At 38.6% G+C, this 16,789-nt stretch overlaps 1 long non-coding RNA gene across 6 annotated transcripts; it reads right to left on the bottom strand.

The window, feature by feature from the left end:
• Window positions 1–225: 225 nt before the first annotated feature.
• LOC110977014 (uncharacterized) lies at window positions 226–6,812 on the bottom strand. 6 transcript variants are annotated; one of them, XR_002597897.2, is made up of 6 exons: window positions 4,809–6,812; window positions 4,490–4,616; window positions 3,591–3,754; window positions 3,164–3,312; window positions 2,763–2,929; window positions 226–2,309 (listed from the first exon to the last, which is right to left on the bottom strand). It is a non-coding gene; the product is annotated as an uncharacterized LOC110977014 (long non-coding RNA). The 6 variants fall into 6 exon arrangements; XR_002597898.2 differs by having other exon boundaries at window positions 2,763–2,899; XR_015424552.1 differs by having other exon boundaries at window positions 3,168–3,312.
• Window positions 6,813–16,789: the final 9,977 nt, after the last annotated feature.

Here is a 16,789-nt window from a genome sequence, read left to right as displayed (position 1 = left end):
AAAAGTGGTTGCATCACGTATGAAGCTCCGCCTAATTTTCATGAATTCCCCCCCCCCATTACCCGAAGATCCTGCATTCCCCCGCCATTTTAAAACATTATTTTAACTTATTTTTGCATTTTTTCAGTGTATGTGAATAATTACAGTCCCCTGCCACGACCCCTCTCAAACAGATTTTAAGAAGTAAACACAATATACATGTATGTAATTCAAATTTTCTTTCTTTTAATTCTTAGAATGACGTGTAACTGATTTTTTACAAACTATTATTGTGAAAAATTTGATTATGAACAAATAAATAAAATTCCAATATTCAGGGTACTTAGACAAACTGGTTATACTATGATTTTTAGGAAATGTACAGAAATTTGACATTCTTTAAAATTAGATGTTACTTGAGGAATAATACTGCTAAGAAAAATGTTAAAGATTATAAAGGTAGCCCTGCATCCTGGAGAGGACACAACCCCAGAAATGATAATTTTTTTGTGAAATTGAAGACCCGGGCACAAATTGAATTGGGGTCAAAGGAAAGGCAGTGGTGAGCAGCTAGCCCCACTAGAAAACAGAATGTTTAGAAAAATTGTCATACAACACTCAAGGCTTTACAAACATTTTTTTCTGAAAACATTTGGTATCAAAAAACACTCTAAATAACTGTGTTTATCCTTTTGCTTGAAAACAAGGTTAAAAACAACAGCAATCATAAAACTCAAAGCAACCAAAAATTAAAACTTTAAACAAATATAGAAATGCATGCAAACAAATGTAAAAGAAGGATAAACACAGCGTATTATTTCGAGTGTCTGCACACTTTGTGATGTGCTCTCTGAATCAAAAGGAATCCTATTATGTGTAAAGAAACACAATGGGGCTGAACTCTCCAGCCTTCCTTTTAAATTGACAAAGTTCTAACTAGTTTGAATTTCATTCATGACTATTAACTTGATTTGTTTAAATAAAACCAATCTTCACCTCTGAATGTGCATGTAACTGAAAAGTGATTCCAGCCCCTCTATAAATGGTAGCCACTTAAGTCTTTATTTACTCAAACCTTTTTCACCAGCTAGTTCAAACTTTGATACACGTGCTTCATAAAGTGTGTAAAAGTCAAATATCGTCGGGTCAGTGCTATAAGGCCATTATGGCAGTAACAACCTTATAGCACTGATAATTTTAAAATAATTTTAGGGCCCTATTCTAAGCATGAAATAATTTTATAAAGAAACAGACAATGTTTCACATTACTTCATTGATAAAAATCATTTTGGGGGACTGTTTCTCAGATCTTCACCAGGACTTTGCTAGTATTTCAAGTTTTAAAACAATTTCATTAATGACCTTTCAGTGCAAATATTTTGTTAATGACCTTATAGTACTAATACGACGATATATTTGTTGTTTATTAGGAAGTTCAATCATAGCTTTTAAAAGAATTGATTGAAATTGATAGGCAATTTGTAAAAAAATAAACTATTTCTTCAGAAGTTGTCGGTCCTGTGAAAATTACAAAAACCTTCCCTTTTTTTGTTGCCAGAAAGAAAAAGTTGAATCTTATTTATTTTATCATTATCTGCACATAAACCTACAGGCTTCAAACAGAAAAAGGCCTCTTTAGTATTTACATAATTTACTAGCATCAAGCCTGATTCTTACTTCAGGCAAACACGAACGCAAACTTTGAAATTATAATTTGAGATTATTTGTGCTGCACACATTTCAACTGAAGAGAATTTCTTGGCAAATTTTAGTGATGTTAAATTTGTTTCCCTTTGATGTTCGCCTGAAATATGAATTAGCCTTTATAAACCCAAAACCAGTTTCAAAATGTTGCTCAACAAAATGAGTTGCAAGTCTCTAGAGCCTCTTTTAAGGTAACACCTTTGAAAGGATACAGCACAATGTAAATCAGAAAGACTCCTCCGCCATTTTTACCCACATAATGAAAATTTTCATCAGGGTGCTGAACTTAGTGTAATGTCAAACAAAGAGCTCTTTGATCTATCTACTTAATGCAAAAAATGGTAGAATATCTGGCCTCCGGACTCTGAATTTTCACTGATAAATTTGTAATTAAAATGCTGCCAACAGTAATCCTGGTTAATTGCTCAGAGCAAATCTGCATAGAATCTGAACCTTTAGGGCTGATATTTGACTTCTCCAGTCTGCTAGTTGATGCCCACAGTTTCACATGACTCAATTCCAGGACTCAGACTCCATCTTGAGTTGCAATATGTGGCTCAGACTTGACACATCAGGAGAGGACTTGGGTGACTCGAGTCTGGATGCATGTGCCGACAGTGTACTTCCTGCAATAAGAAACAAAGAGGAAAACAAAATGCTGACTCAGTTGAAACTTACTTCATGATGAGCACCACAAGCTCTAACACTTTGTAAGAGTGTTTACAGTGTTGGAGTAGTGTCCTCAAAGCTGAGTACAAAGTACTCTCAGTACTTTAGGTGCTGAGTCCCAAGCCTTTGCAATGGCAGATGGGGGGCAAACAGAGCCATTGACTCCCCAAACGATGCTTTTTTAAAGATGATGAGAGATGGATAGTTTAAAAGAAGCCCCAAATTTGCGGACCCCACCAGAGAAAGCGCATAAAGATTACATGAACAACCTTCAATGCTTTAGCTTCTCTGTATCTTTGCAATGAACTGCAACAAGGATGGTAAGTGTGAACAGGTGCAATGATCACTCACATCATGATCACTCTTCCCTTTCCGTAAGCCAGTATCTACCCCTGTTATAGTGAACCTACCACAACAATCAGCATTGGGGAAGGCAGTCATCGGTCATCTGCAGGTGAGGCTCCTTCCTCATTGGCCAGGGTGATCCTTCTCTGGAGGGTGCAGCCTCTCTGTCCATGCAAATCCATCCAGGTTCCATAGTCTGCAGCTTTTGAAACATCCAAAACAAGGAGGTATCCTGGGTAGAGGGCATCATCCGTATCATAATTTTATTCTTAATTACATTAGTCCAATACAGGATTGTCTTCACCTAAAAAATTTTACACACACAAAGAAGAAAGTCACAGAGTAACTCAAGAAAAAAATGACGGTTTGGGAGTCATCTTTTCTTCCTCACTGTCAATCTCATCCCCACCAGTCATTCCTTTATAATATCAATAGGGGGCCTACACCCATGGAGTATGTACGGTACTTGCAATGCAATCTGGGTCATCAGCCATCTATCGTTCAGCGTTCAGCATCCCTCCTTTCAGTTCCTTAGTTCTGTTTCATTGGTTGAGTTGCAGACACAAAAAGTAGCCTGCTATCCTCCATTGAATCAACTTTCCCCAAATCTGCAGTCTTTATGTTATTAAAAATTATAACAACATTTTTAAAAATCAAAATTAGTACCCACAATGGTATGAATAATTCAGAAACACTCATTTCTGGAAAGAGAGCAAAACCAGCACAAGTGAGTGACTGATCACTTATTTTAGTGTCGTTGAAAGTAAAACAATAATTTCCAAGTTGGGGGGGGGGATTTGTAAGACCATCACGCATCAGCTATTAAAGGACCTGCCCCCTGCTGCTGTCAGTGTCTGGTGCAAGGATATTGTTTTACACACTACTCTCCTCACCTTTGCAAAATAAGCACTGACAAGTACAGCAAGCAGGGTCATCAGTTCATCTGTAGGTCCTACATGCTACTGGTTCATTTGAAAGGTAGGGATGTCATTTCATCAAGCAAAGAGAGTAGCCTCTTCTTCATCCAGCCAACCTTGTCCAGGTTTGCAGTCCTCATCTTTTGGGGAAAAAATGCTGTTAAAGGCCTTAAAATGACGTTTCCACATAGCAGCACAGGGGGGTGGCTGAGGGGCACATTTGCTGCCAATAAAAAAAAATCATCCCTCTGCCATCTTCATCCCACTGAAAATTTGGAAACAAAGAAAGTAATAGTATTATCAAGAAAATACTGGGCCTCGTGCCCCCAATTTAACAATAAGCTCCCCACCTACCCCTGACAGAAAAACCCAGATACCACAAAGTCAACCGATGATTTCAACATTTTTCTGTCAGGTGATGTCCATTTTTATTAGGATGCCAAACTGAGTGACACATTCAAACTCATAACTGGAAGATGGCTAAAACAGTGGTGTAACCAAGGGAGGTGATGAGGCAACTGCCTTAAGTTGAGTTACTTTAGTGTGGACTTAGGCTAAGACCTACAACAGGGTTGAAAAAGGATAAATACAGTTATACAAACTCAGCGGTGTAGTCAGAGGGTGTGGGGACAACTGAGCATGATCCCCGTGGGACCCCCCCCCACAGCCTGACTACAAAACCAGCATTTAAACTCATTTAGTGAGATTCGATCACAAATACGAGAGAAATTCAAATATTATTAATGTAAACAACAAAGCAATTATGAACCTCAGCACTCACTATTTTCTTGGAGGATCAAAGCAATCACCAGTGAGTGCTAAATCACCCATTTTGGTGAAATATTTCTTTCCACATTATTTTTCAATAAACTAACCTGGAAAAAAAAATGGCAAGCACAGCAAATAGATCATCAGCTCAACCGTTGGTCCTCCTCCCTACTTCCAGTTCCTTGGATTCATCAGAAACAGCCCAGGGATCCACGCTGGTTCTAGTGAAACAGTCTGTGGAGTAAAAAAAATCAGCCACTGCATTCTGTGACAAAGTTTCACCACACACTTCTACATTCATCATACCATTACATGTTTATCTCCCATTTCTTGAGGTCCTTTATTTTAGTAAATTCACCTCAAGAATAACAAACAAGCAGCACTGACAAGCAACTAGGCTCAGTTCACTCTTTCATATCTTCCCACCTCTGGCTCCAGTTTCATCTGCGTGATCTTAAGGTCCATCTTCACCCTTGGGAAGCAGTCTCTTCCTTGTCCAATCAGCCTCCACTGGGCTTGTACACCCTCATCCTTTTAGCTGCATGTTTGCTCCAAGTTGCAGTCTGATGGCTTAGCTTAGTGAATGGGGATATAAAAATACTGGGCCTAGCCAAGCTAGGTCACTCATTAGAGTAAACATTATTCCCATTTTATTGATTTAAGCTTACCTAGAAGTTAGGATGATCACCAGTGACAGAATGGGGGGGGGAACCATTGCCATTTTGCATGCCCCCATGCCCCCAGCTGCTCAATATTGAGCCTAAAAACTCACAAAAAATCAGAAAAATAACAGGATCTGTGGAGGGTGAAAGATCAGACTAGCATGGTCAATAACAATTTGAAAAATGACTCCATGGCAATTCAACTTACCATCTTCCAGATGACCCATATTGGTCCAACTGTTTAAATTCAAGGTAAGGATCCAAGACTTGTTTAAGTGTCCTTGCTGATCGGTTTGGATTGCATTTGTAGTAGCCCCGAGTCGAATTTCTTTCATTGCCTTTTTCGTTTATTACGTAACGCGAGTGGTGATGAGGCGCGTCCCATTTCTCTTTAAATAGCCCCTATTGCCACATGTCTCTTTTTCATTCTTTCCTGCATTGCTGATGATCACAGCGGTCGTTTCACTACTCCGCCGCCTGTGCTTCCTTCTGGGTGATTCCGGTTGTTAATTTTTATCCTTCGCGTTTGTCGTCGTGCTGAATTGGGTTGTTTGGCAGTAGCATACAGCTAATATTTTCTGGTGAGCTACAGCGGAGGCATTTTGTTTCATATCTTATTTTATTTGTTACCAAGGTGGTCTATTTATTTTCCTCTTGATATAAAAATTTGTTTACTTTAGTTTGGGAAAGAAGAAAGCTGCATAAAGAAAAACACAGAGAGAGAGACTTCAATTTTTTTTATTTACTTTCTAAGGCGAAGTAGCCACCCAATTATTTTCAAAGGCTAAGTTAGCCACTGTATTTTCTGAGGCAAAGTAGCCTAAAATTTAGCATTCTCTAAACATTTACCTTTATAAATGCAAGTAAAACTATACAAACAACTAATGACATTGACGTGATACTGTGTGACTGCCCTTGCTGATTGACTTAGATTGGGCTTATTTTTTGTAACTTACATTAAATCTGTGGACATTAATTTTGAAGTTGACTTTATGCTGCACTGTCTTGCTGATCGATCAAGGTCAGTCTCAATTTTAAATCAAAGCTATTAAGCGTCCCTGCAGCGATGACTGAAATTTGGATTTTGAAATGGCAACTTCAAAGAGGCGAGTACAAGTTAAAGTAAATGAAATCTACGAATATAAGTCTTAAAGTTGACATGATGCTACATTTTTCTTGGCGGTCAGCCCAGATTTGATTTACTTTTCAAAATTCAATATAAAGACATTACTCTTGAAGTTGAAGATGACATAATGCCTTATTGTCTTTGTACATCGACCCAGATCAGACTTACTTTTAGATTTCAAGTTACCTAAATTCACAAAAATGCTCTTGAAGTGTCACATTGTCTATGTTGATCGATCCAGATCATATTTAATTTCAATAAAGCAAAGGGCCCTGCTGATTGGGGTGGAGTGGCTTGCTTTTAAAAAATGTAACAAACTGTAAACACTACTCTGAACTGTCGTGTTGTCCGCGCCGATAGACCCAGATCGGTAAACATAAATTATTCCCTTTAAGTTGATATGTAACATTTCTCTTGAAATTGACAAGATGCTACACTCTTCTCACTAATCGACTGAGATCAGACTTACTTTCCAAGCTTAAGTCACTTGAATCTACTCTTGAAAATGACGTGTTTTATGTCCTCCTGCCAATTTGCCATTGCCACTGCCAAGTTGGTATGGAATCTGAAAGTATAATTCTCTTGATATTGACGAGATGCTACACTCTTCTCACCGATTGACTGAGATCGGACTACCTTTCAATTACTAATTACGGGCTTACTCTTCAAAATTCAGTTAACAAAATCTGCGACTAATACTCTTGAAGTTGGCCTAATATTTCAGCTTTCTCACAAATCAACCCAATTCGGACTTACTTTCCAAACTTTAACACATGGACACTAGTACTATGGAAGTTAAAGATGATGTAATGCTATATTATTTTTTCTGATCGACCCAGATTGGACTTCCTTTTCAGATGAAAGTTACCTATTGCTTTTGACATGTTACCTAGTGCTGATCTCCAGACTTAATTTTAATCAAATCCAGGAGTCCCTCTTGATGGGGGAAGATTGTCTTTTATTTAACAACTGAAAGCTCTAGACACAACTCTGCAACGTCACATTATCCTCGCCGATCGCCAAAATCGAACTAAGCTTTCTCAGGCTGAGATTACACCCAAGCATTTATTCTTCCCTTTCAGTTGATATGGAATCTGGAAATACTTCTCTTGAAACAGACAAGATGCTACACTCTTCTCACCGATTGACTGAGATCGGACTACCTTTCAATTACTAATTACGGGCTTACTCTTCAAAATTCAGTTAACAAAATCTGCGACTAATACTCTTGAAGTTGGCCTAATATTTCAGCTTTCTCACAAATCAACCCAATTCGGACTTACTTTCCAAAATTTAACACATGGACACTAGTACTATGGAAGTTAAAGATGATGTAATGCTATATTATTTTTTCTGATCGACCCAGATTGGACTTCCTTTTCAGATGAAAGTTACCTATTGCTTTTGACATGTTACCTAGTGCTGATCTCCAGACTTAATTTTAATCAAATCCAGGAGTCCCTCTTGATGGGGGAAGATTGTCTTTTATTTAACAACTGAAAGCTCTAGACACAACTCTGCAACGTCACATTATCCTCGCCGATCGCCAAAATCGAACTAAGCTTTCTCAGGCTGAGATTACACCCAAGCATTTATTCTTCCCTTTCAGTTGATATGGAATCTGGAAATACTTCTCTTGAAACAGACAAGATGCTACACTTTTCTCGCCGATCAACCCAGATCGGGCTTACTTTTTAGAATTTAACTTGTAAACATAACCTCAGAAGTTAATGATGGCCTCATATACATGTAGTCTTTGTCCCTGCTGATCTCCACAGTCCAGACTTAATTTTAATCAAATCCAAAAGTCTCTCTTGATGGGGGAAGATTGTCTTTTATTTTAAAATTGAAAGCTGTTGAAATAACTCTGCATTGTTGCTTTTTCCTCGCCGATCGACACAGATCGGACTTACTTTCTCAGGCCAACATTACACCAATACATTTATCCTACCCTTTATAGTGATATGGAATCTGGAAGTACTTCTCTTGAAACTGACAAGATGCTGCACTTTTGTTGCCGATCAACCCAGATTGGGCTTACTTTTTAGAATTTCACTTGTAAATATAACCTAAGTTAAAGATAGTCTCATATACATGTAGTCTTTGTCTATGCTGATCTCCACAGACCAGACTTAATTTTAATCAAATCCACAAGTCACATCTGAAGGGGGAAGACTGCCTTATATTTCAACAGTTGAAAGCTCTAGAAACGACTCTACAACCTTGCTTTTCCCTCGCAGATCGACCCAAATCGGACTTACTTTCTCAGGCCAAGATCACACCCGAGCATTCATTATTCCCTTGAAGTTGATATGGAATCTGGAAGTACTTCTCTTGAAACTGACAAGATGCTACATTTTTCTCGCCGATCAACCCAGATCGGGCTTACTTTTTAGAATTTAACTTGTAAACATAACCTAAGAAGTTAATGATGGCCTCATATACATGTAGTCTTTGTCCCTGCTGATCTCCACAGACCAGACTTAATTTTAATCAAATCCAGGAGTCCCTCTTGATGGGGGAAGATTGTCTTTTATTTTAACAACTGAAAGCTCTAGAAAAGATTCTACAACCTTGCTTTGTCATTGGCGATCGACCCAAATTGGACTTACTTTCTCAGGCCAAGATCACACCCAAGCATTCATTATTCCTTTTAAGTTGATATGGAATCTGGAAGTACTTCTCTTGAAACTGACAAGATGCTACACTTTTCTCGCCGATCAACCCAGATCGGACTTACTTTTTAGATTTTAACTTGTAAACATAACCTCAGAAGTTAATGAAAGCCTCATATACATGTAGTCTTTGTCCCTGCTGATCTCCACAGTCCAGACTTAATTTTAATCAAATCCACAAGTCCCTCTTGATGGGGGAAGATTGTCTTTTATTTTAACAACTGAAAGCTCTAGAAACGATTCTACAACCTTGCTTTGTCCTTGCCGATCGACCCAAATCGGACTTACTTTCTCAGGCCAAGATCACACCCAAGCATTCATTATTTCCTTTAAGTTGATATGGAATCTGGAAGTACTTCTCTTGAAACTGACAAGATGCTGCACTTTTGTCGCCGATCAACCCAGATCGGACTTACTTTTTAGAATTTAACTTGTAAATATAACCTAAGAAGTTAAAGATAGTCTCATATACATGTAGTCTTTGTCTATGCTGATCTCCACAGACCAGACTTAATTTTAATCAAATCCACAAGTCACATCTGATGGGGGAAACTGCCTTATATTTCAACAGTTGAAAGCTCTAGACACGACTCTACAACCTTGCTTTTTCCTCGCAGATCGACCCAAATCGGACTTACTTTCTCAGGCTGAGATCACACCCGAGCATTTATTATTCCCTTTAAGTTGATATGGAATCTGGAAGTACGTCTCTTGAAACTGACAAGATGCTGCACTTTTCTCGCCGATCAAACCAGATCGGGCTTACTTTTTAGAATTTAACTTGTAAACATAACCTAAGAAATTAATGATGGCCTCATACACATGTAGTCTTTGTCTATGCTGATCTCCACAGACCAGACTTAATTTTAATCAAATCCACAAGTCACATCTGATGGGGGAAGACTGCCTTATATTTCAACAGTTGAAAGCTCTAGACACAACCCTACAACCTTGCTTTTTCATCGCAGATCGACCCAAATCGGACTTACTTTCTCAGGCCAAGATCACACCCGAGCATTCATTATTCCTTTTAAGTTGATATGGAATCTGGAAGTACTTCTCTTGAAACTGACAAGATGCTAAACTTTTCTCGCCGATCAACCCAGATCGGACTTACTTTTTAGATTTTAACTTGTAAACATAACCTCAGAAGTTAATGAAAGCCTCATATACATGTAGTCTTTGTCCCTGCTGATCTCCACAGTCCAGACTTAATTTTAATCAAATCCACAAGTCCCTCTTGATGGGGGAAGACTGTCTTTTATTTTAACATCTGAAAGCTCTAGAAACGATTCTACAACCTTGCTTTGTCCTTGCCGATCGACCCAAATCAGACTTACTTTCTCAGGCCAAAATCACAAACAAGCATTCATTATTTCCTTTAAGTTGATATGGAATCTGGAAGTACTTCTCTTGAAACTGACAAGATGGGGGAAGATTGTCTTTTATTTTAAAATTGAAAGCTGTTGAAATAACTCTGCATTGTTGCTTTTTCCTCGCCGATCAACACAGATCGGACTTACTTTCTCAGGCCAACATTACACCAATACATTTATCCTACCCTTTATAGTGATATGGAATCTGGAAGTACTTCTCTTGAAACTGACAAGATGCTGCACTTTTGTTGCCGATCAAACCAGATCGGGCTTACTTTTTAGAATTTAACTTGTAAACATAACCTAAGAAGTTAATGATGGCCTCATACACATGTAGTCTTTGTCTATGCTGATCTCCACAGACCAGACTTAATTTTAATCAAATCCACAAGTCACATCTGATGGGGGAAGACTGCCTTATATTTCAACAGTTGAAAGCTGTTGAAACAACTCTACAACCTTGCTTTTCCCTCGCAGATCGACCCAAATCGGACTTACTTTCTCAGGCCGAGATCACACCCGAGCATTTATTATTCCCTTTAAGTTGATATGGAATCTGGAAGTACGTCTCTTGAAACTGACAAGATGCTGCACTTTTCTCGCCGATCAAACCAGATTGGGCTTACTTTTTAGAATTTAACTTGTAAACATAACCTAAGAAGTTAATGATGGCCTCATATACATGTAGTCTTTGTCCCTGCTGATCTACACAGACCAGACTTAATTTTAATCAAATCCAGGAGTCCCTCTTGATGGGGGAAGATTGTCTTTTATTTTAAACACTGAAAGCTCTAGAAACGATTCTACAACCTTGCTTTGTCCTTGCCGATCGACCCAAATCGGACTTACTTTCTCAGGCCAAGATCACACCCAAGCATTCATTATTCCTTTTAAGTTGATATGGAATCTGGAAGTACTTCTCTTGAAACTGACAAGATGCTAAACTTTTCTCGCCGATCAACCCAGATCGGACTTACTTTTTAGATTTTAGCTTGTAAACATAACCTCAGAAGTTAATGAAAGCCTCATATACATGTAGTCTTTGTCCCTGCTGATCTCCACAGTCCAGACTTAATTTTAATCAAATCCACAAGTCCCTCTTGATGGGGGAAGATTGTCTTTTATTTTAGCAACTGAAAGCTCTAGAAACGATTCTACAACCTTGCTTTGTCCTTGCCGATCGACCCAAATCGGACTTACTTTCTCGGGCCAAGATCACACCCAAGCATTCATTATTTCCTTTAAGTTGATATGGAATCTGGAATACTTCTCTTGAAACTGACAAGATGCTGCACTTTTGTCGTCGATCAACCCAGATCGGACTTACTTTTTAGAATTTAACTTGTAAATATAACCTAAGAAGTTAAAGATAGTCTCATATACATGTAGTCTTTGTCTATGCTGATCTCCACAGACCAGACTTAATTTTAATCAAATCCACAAGTCACATCTGATGGGGGAAAACTGCCTTATATTTCAACAGTTGAAAGCTCTAGACACGACTCTACAACCTTGCTTTTTCCTCGCAGATCGACCCAAATCGGACTTACTTTCTCAGGCTGAGATCACACCCGAGCATTTATTATTCCCTTTAAGTTGATATGGAATCTGGAAGTACGTCTCTTGAAACTGACAAGATGCTGCACTTTTCTCGCCGATCAAACCAGATCGGGCTTACTTTTTAGAATTTAACTTGTAAACATAACCTAAGAAGTTAATGATGGCCTCATATACATGTAGTCTTTGTCTATGCTGATCTCCACAGACCAGACTTAATTTTAATCAAATCCACAAGTCCCATCTGATGGGGGAAGACTGCCTTATATTTCAACAGTTGAAAGCTCTAGACACAACCCTACAACCTTGCTTTTTCATCGCAGATCGACCCAAATCGGACTTACTTTCTCAGGCCAAGATCACACCCGAGCATTCATTATTCCTTTTAAGTTGATATGGAATCTGGAAGTACTTCTCTTGAAACTGACAAGATGCTACACTTTTCTCGCCGATCAACCCAGATCGGACTTACTTTTTAGATTTTAACTTGTAAACATAACCTCAGAAGTTAATGAAAGCCTCATATACATGTAGTCTTTGTCCCTGCTGATCTCCACAGTCCAGACTTAATTTTAATCAAATCCACAAGTCCCTCTTGATGGGGGAAGACTGTCTTTTATTTTAACATCTGAAAGCTCTAGAAACGATTCTACAACCTTGCTTTGTCCTTGCCGATCGACCCAAATCGGACTTACTTTCTCAGGCCAAAATCACAAACAAGCATTCATTATTTCCTTTAAGTTGATATGGAATCTGGAAGTACTTCTCTTGAAACTGACAAGATGGGGGAAGATTGTCTTTTATTTTAAAATTGAAAGCTGTTGAAACAACTCTGCACTGTTGCTTTTTCCTCGCCTATCGATACAGATCGGACTTACTTTCTCAGGCCAACATTACACCAATACATTTATTATACCCTTTATAGTGATATGGAATCTGGAAGTACTTCTCTTGAAACTGACAAGATGCTGCACTTTTGTCGCCGATCAACCCAGATCGGACTTACTTTTTAGAATTTAACTTGTAAACATAACCTAAGAAGTTAATGATGGCCTCATACACATGTAGTCTTTGTCTATGCTGATCACCACAGACCAGACTTAATTTTAATCAAATCCACAAGTCACATCTGATGGGGGAAGACTGCCTTATATTTCAACAGTTGAAAGCTGTTGAAACAACTCTACAACCTTGCTTTTCCCTCGCAGATCGACCCAAATCGGACTTACTTTCTCAGGCCAAGATCACACCCAAGCATTCACTATTCCTTTTAAGTTGATATGGAATCTGGAAGTACTTCTCTTGAAACTGACAAGATGCTAAACTTTTCTCGCCGATCAACCCAGATCGGACTTACTTTTTAGATTTTAGCTTGTAAACATAACCTCAGAAGTTAATGAAAGCCTCATATACATGTAGTCTTTGTCCCTGCTGATCTCCACAGTCCAGACTTAATTTTAATCAAATCCACAAGTCCCTCTTGATGGGGGAAGATTGTCTTTTATTTTAGCAACTGAAAGCTCTAGAAACGATTCTACAACCTTGCTTTGTCCTTGCCGATCGACCCAAATCGGACTTACTTTCTCGGGCCAAGATCACACCCACGCATTCATTATTTCCTTTAAGTTGATATGGAATCTGGAATACTTCTCTTGAAACTGACAAGATGCTGCACTTTTGTCGTCGATCAACCCAGATCGGACTTACTTTTTAGAATTTAACTTGTAAATATAACCTAAGAAGTTAAAGATAGTCTCATATACATGTAGTCTTTGTCTATGCTGATCTCCACAGACCAGACTTAATTTTAATCAAATCCACAAGTCACATCTGATGGGGGAAAACTGCCTTATATTTCAACAGCTGAAAGCTCTAGACACGACTCTACAACCTTGCTTTTTCCTCGCAGATCGACCCAAATCGGACTTACTTTCTCAGGCTGAGATCACACCCGAGCATTTATTATTCCCTTTAAGTTGATATGGAATCTGGAAGTACGTCTCTTGAAACTGACAAGATGCTGCACTTTTCTCGCCGATCAAACCAGATCGGGCTTACTTTTTAGAATTTAACTTGAAAACATAACCTAAGAAATTAATGATGGCCTCATACACATGTAGTCTTTGTCTATGCTGATCTCCACAGACCAGACTTAATTTTAATCAAATCCACAAGTCCCATCTGATGGGGGAAGACTGCCTTATATTTCAACAGTTGAAAGCTCTAGACACAACCCTACAACCTTGCTTTTTCATCGCAGATCGACCCAAATCGGACTTACTTTCTCAGGCCAAGATCACACCCGAGCATTCATTATTCCTTTTAAGTTGATATGGAATCTGGAAGTACTTCTCTTGAAACTGACAAGATGCTACACTTTTCTCGCCGATCAACCCAGATCGGACTTACTTTTTAGATTTTAACTTGTAAACATAACCTCAGAAGTTAATGAAAGCCTCATATACATGTAGTCTTTGTCCCTGCTGATCTCCACAGTCCAGACTTAATTTTAATCAAATCCAGGAGTCCCTCTTGATGGGGGAAGATTGTCTTTTATTTCAAAATTGAAAGCTGTTGAAACAACTCTGCATTGTTGCTTTTTCCTCGCCGATCGACACAGATCGGACTTACTTTCTCAGGCCAACATTACACCAATACATTTATCCTACCCTTTATAGTGATATGGAATCTGGAAGTACTTCTCTTGAAACTGACAAGATGCTGCACTTTTGTTGCCGATCAACCCAGATCGGGCTTACTTTTTAGAATTTCACTTGTAAATATAACCTAAGTTAAAGATAGTCTCATATTCATGTAGTCTTTGTCTATGCTGATCTCCACAGACCAGACTTAATTTTAATCAAATCCACAAGTCACATCTGAAGGGGGAAGACTGCCTTATATTTCAACAGTTGAAAGCTCTAGAAACGACTCTACAACCTTGCTTTTCCCTCGCAGATCGACCCAAATCGGACTTACTTTCTCAGGCCGAGATCACACCCGAGCATTCATTATTCCCTTGAAGTTGATATGGAATCTGGAAGTACTTCTCTTGAAACTGACAAGATGCTACACTTTTCTCGCCGATCAACCCAGATCGGACTTACTTTTTAGAATTTAACTTGTAAACATAACCTAAGAAGTTAATGAAAGTCTCATATACATGTAGTCTTTGTCTATGCTGATCTCCACAGACCAGACTTAATTTTAATCAAATCCACAAGTCCCTCTTGATGGGGGAAGACTGCCTTATATTTCAACAGTTGAAAGCTCTAGACACAACCCTACAACCTTGCTTTTTCATCGCAGATCGACCCAAATCGGACTTACTTTCTCAGGCCAAGATCACACCCAAGCATTCATTATTCCTTTTAAGTTGATATGGAATCTGGAAGTACTTCTCTTGAAACTGACAAGATGCTACACTTTTCTCGCCGATCAACCCAGATCGGACTTACTTTTTAGATTTTAACTTGTAAACATAACCTCAGAAGTTAATGAAAGCCTCATATACATGTAGTCTTTGTCCCTGCTGATCTCCACAGTCCAGACTTAATTTTAATCAAATCCACAAGTCCCTCTTGATGGGGGAAGACTGTCTTTTATTTTAACATCTGAAAGCTCTAGAAACGATTCTACAACCTTGCTTTGTCCTTGCCGATCGACCCAAATCGGACTTACTTTCTCAGGCCAAAATCACAAACAAGCATTCATTATTTCCTTTAAGTTGATATGGAATCTGGAAGTACTTCTCTTGAAATTGACAATATGCTACACTTATCTCGCCGATCAACCCAGATCGGGCATACTTTTCAGAATTTAACTTGTAAACATAACCTAAGAAGTTAATGAAAGTCTCATATACATGTAGTCTTTGTCTATGCTGATCTCCACAGACCAGACTTAATTTTAATCAAATCCACAAGTCCCTCTTGATGGGGGAAGACTGCCTTATATTTCAACAGTTGAAAGCTCTAGACACAACCCTACAACCTTGCTTTTTCATCGCAGATCGACCCAAATCGGACTTACTTTCTCAGGCCAAGATCACACCCAAGCATTCATTATTCCTTTTAAGTTGATATGGAATCTGGAAGTACTTCTCTTGAAACTGACAAGATGCTACACTTTTCTCGCCGATCAACCCAGATCGGGCTTTCTTTTTTAGAATTTAACTTGTAAACATAACCTAAGAAGTTAATGATGGCCTCATATACATGTAGTCTTTGTCCCTGCTGATCTCCACAGACGAGACTTAATTTTAATCAAATCCACAAGTCACATCTGATGGGGAAAACTGCCTTATATTTCAACAGTTGAAATCTCTAGACACGACTCTACAACCTTGCTTTTTCCTCACAGATCGACCCAAATCGGACTTATTTTCTCAGGCCGAGATCACACCCGAGCATTCATTATTCCCTTGAAATTGATATGGAATCTGGAAGTACTTCTCTTGAAACTGACAAGATGTTGCACTTTTCTCGCCGATCAACCCAGATTGGGCTTACTTTTTAGAATTTAACTTGTAAACATAACCTAAGAAGTTAATGATGGCCTCATATACATGTAGTCTTTGTCCCTGCTGATCTCCACAGTCCAGACTTAATTTTAATCAAATCCAAAAGTCTCTCTTGATGGGGGAAGATTGTCTTTTATTTTAACAACTGAAAGCTCTAGAGATGCTTCTAACACTTGCTTTGTCCTTGCCGATCGACCCAAATCAGACTTACTTTCTCAGGCCAAGATCACAAACAAACATTCATTATTTCCTTTAAGTTGATATGGAATCTGGAAGTACTTCTCTTGAAACTGACAAGATGCTGCACTTTTGTCGCCGATCAACCCAGATCGGGCTTACTTTTTAGAATTTAACTTGTAAATATAACCTAAGAAGTGGTCCACAGACCAGGCGTAATTTTAATCAAATCCACAAGTCACATCTGATGGGGGAAAACTGCCTTATATTTCAACAGTTGAAAGCTCTAGACACGACTCTACAACCTTGCTT

The sequence above is a fragment of the Acanthaster planci genome, linkage group LG02 (genome assembly GCF_054643075.1).
Source record: "Acanthaster planci isolate LZ-2023a linkage group LG02, COTS_SCS, whole genome shotgun sequence".
NCBI classification, from domain to species: domain Eukaryota; kingdom Metazoa; phylum Echinodermata; class Asteroidea; order Valvatida; family Acanthasteridae; genus Acanthaster; species Acanthaster planci.
The sequence above is the reverse complement of the archived record's forward strand: the minus strand, read 5'-3'. Positions and strand labels throughout refer to the sequence as shown.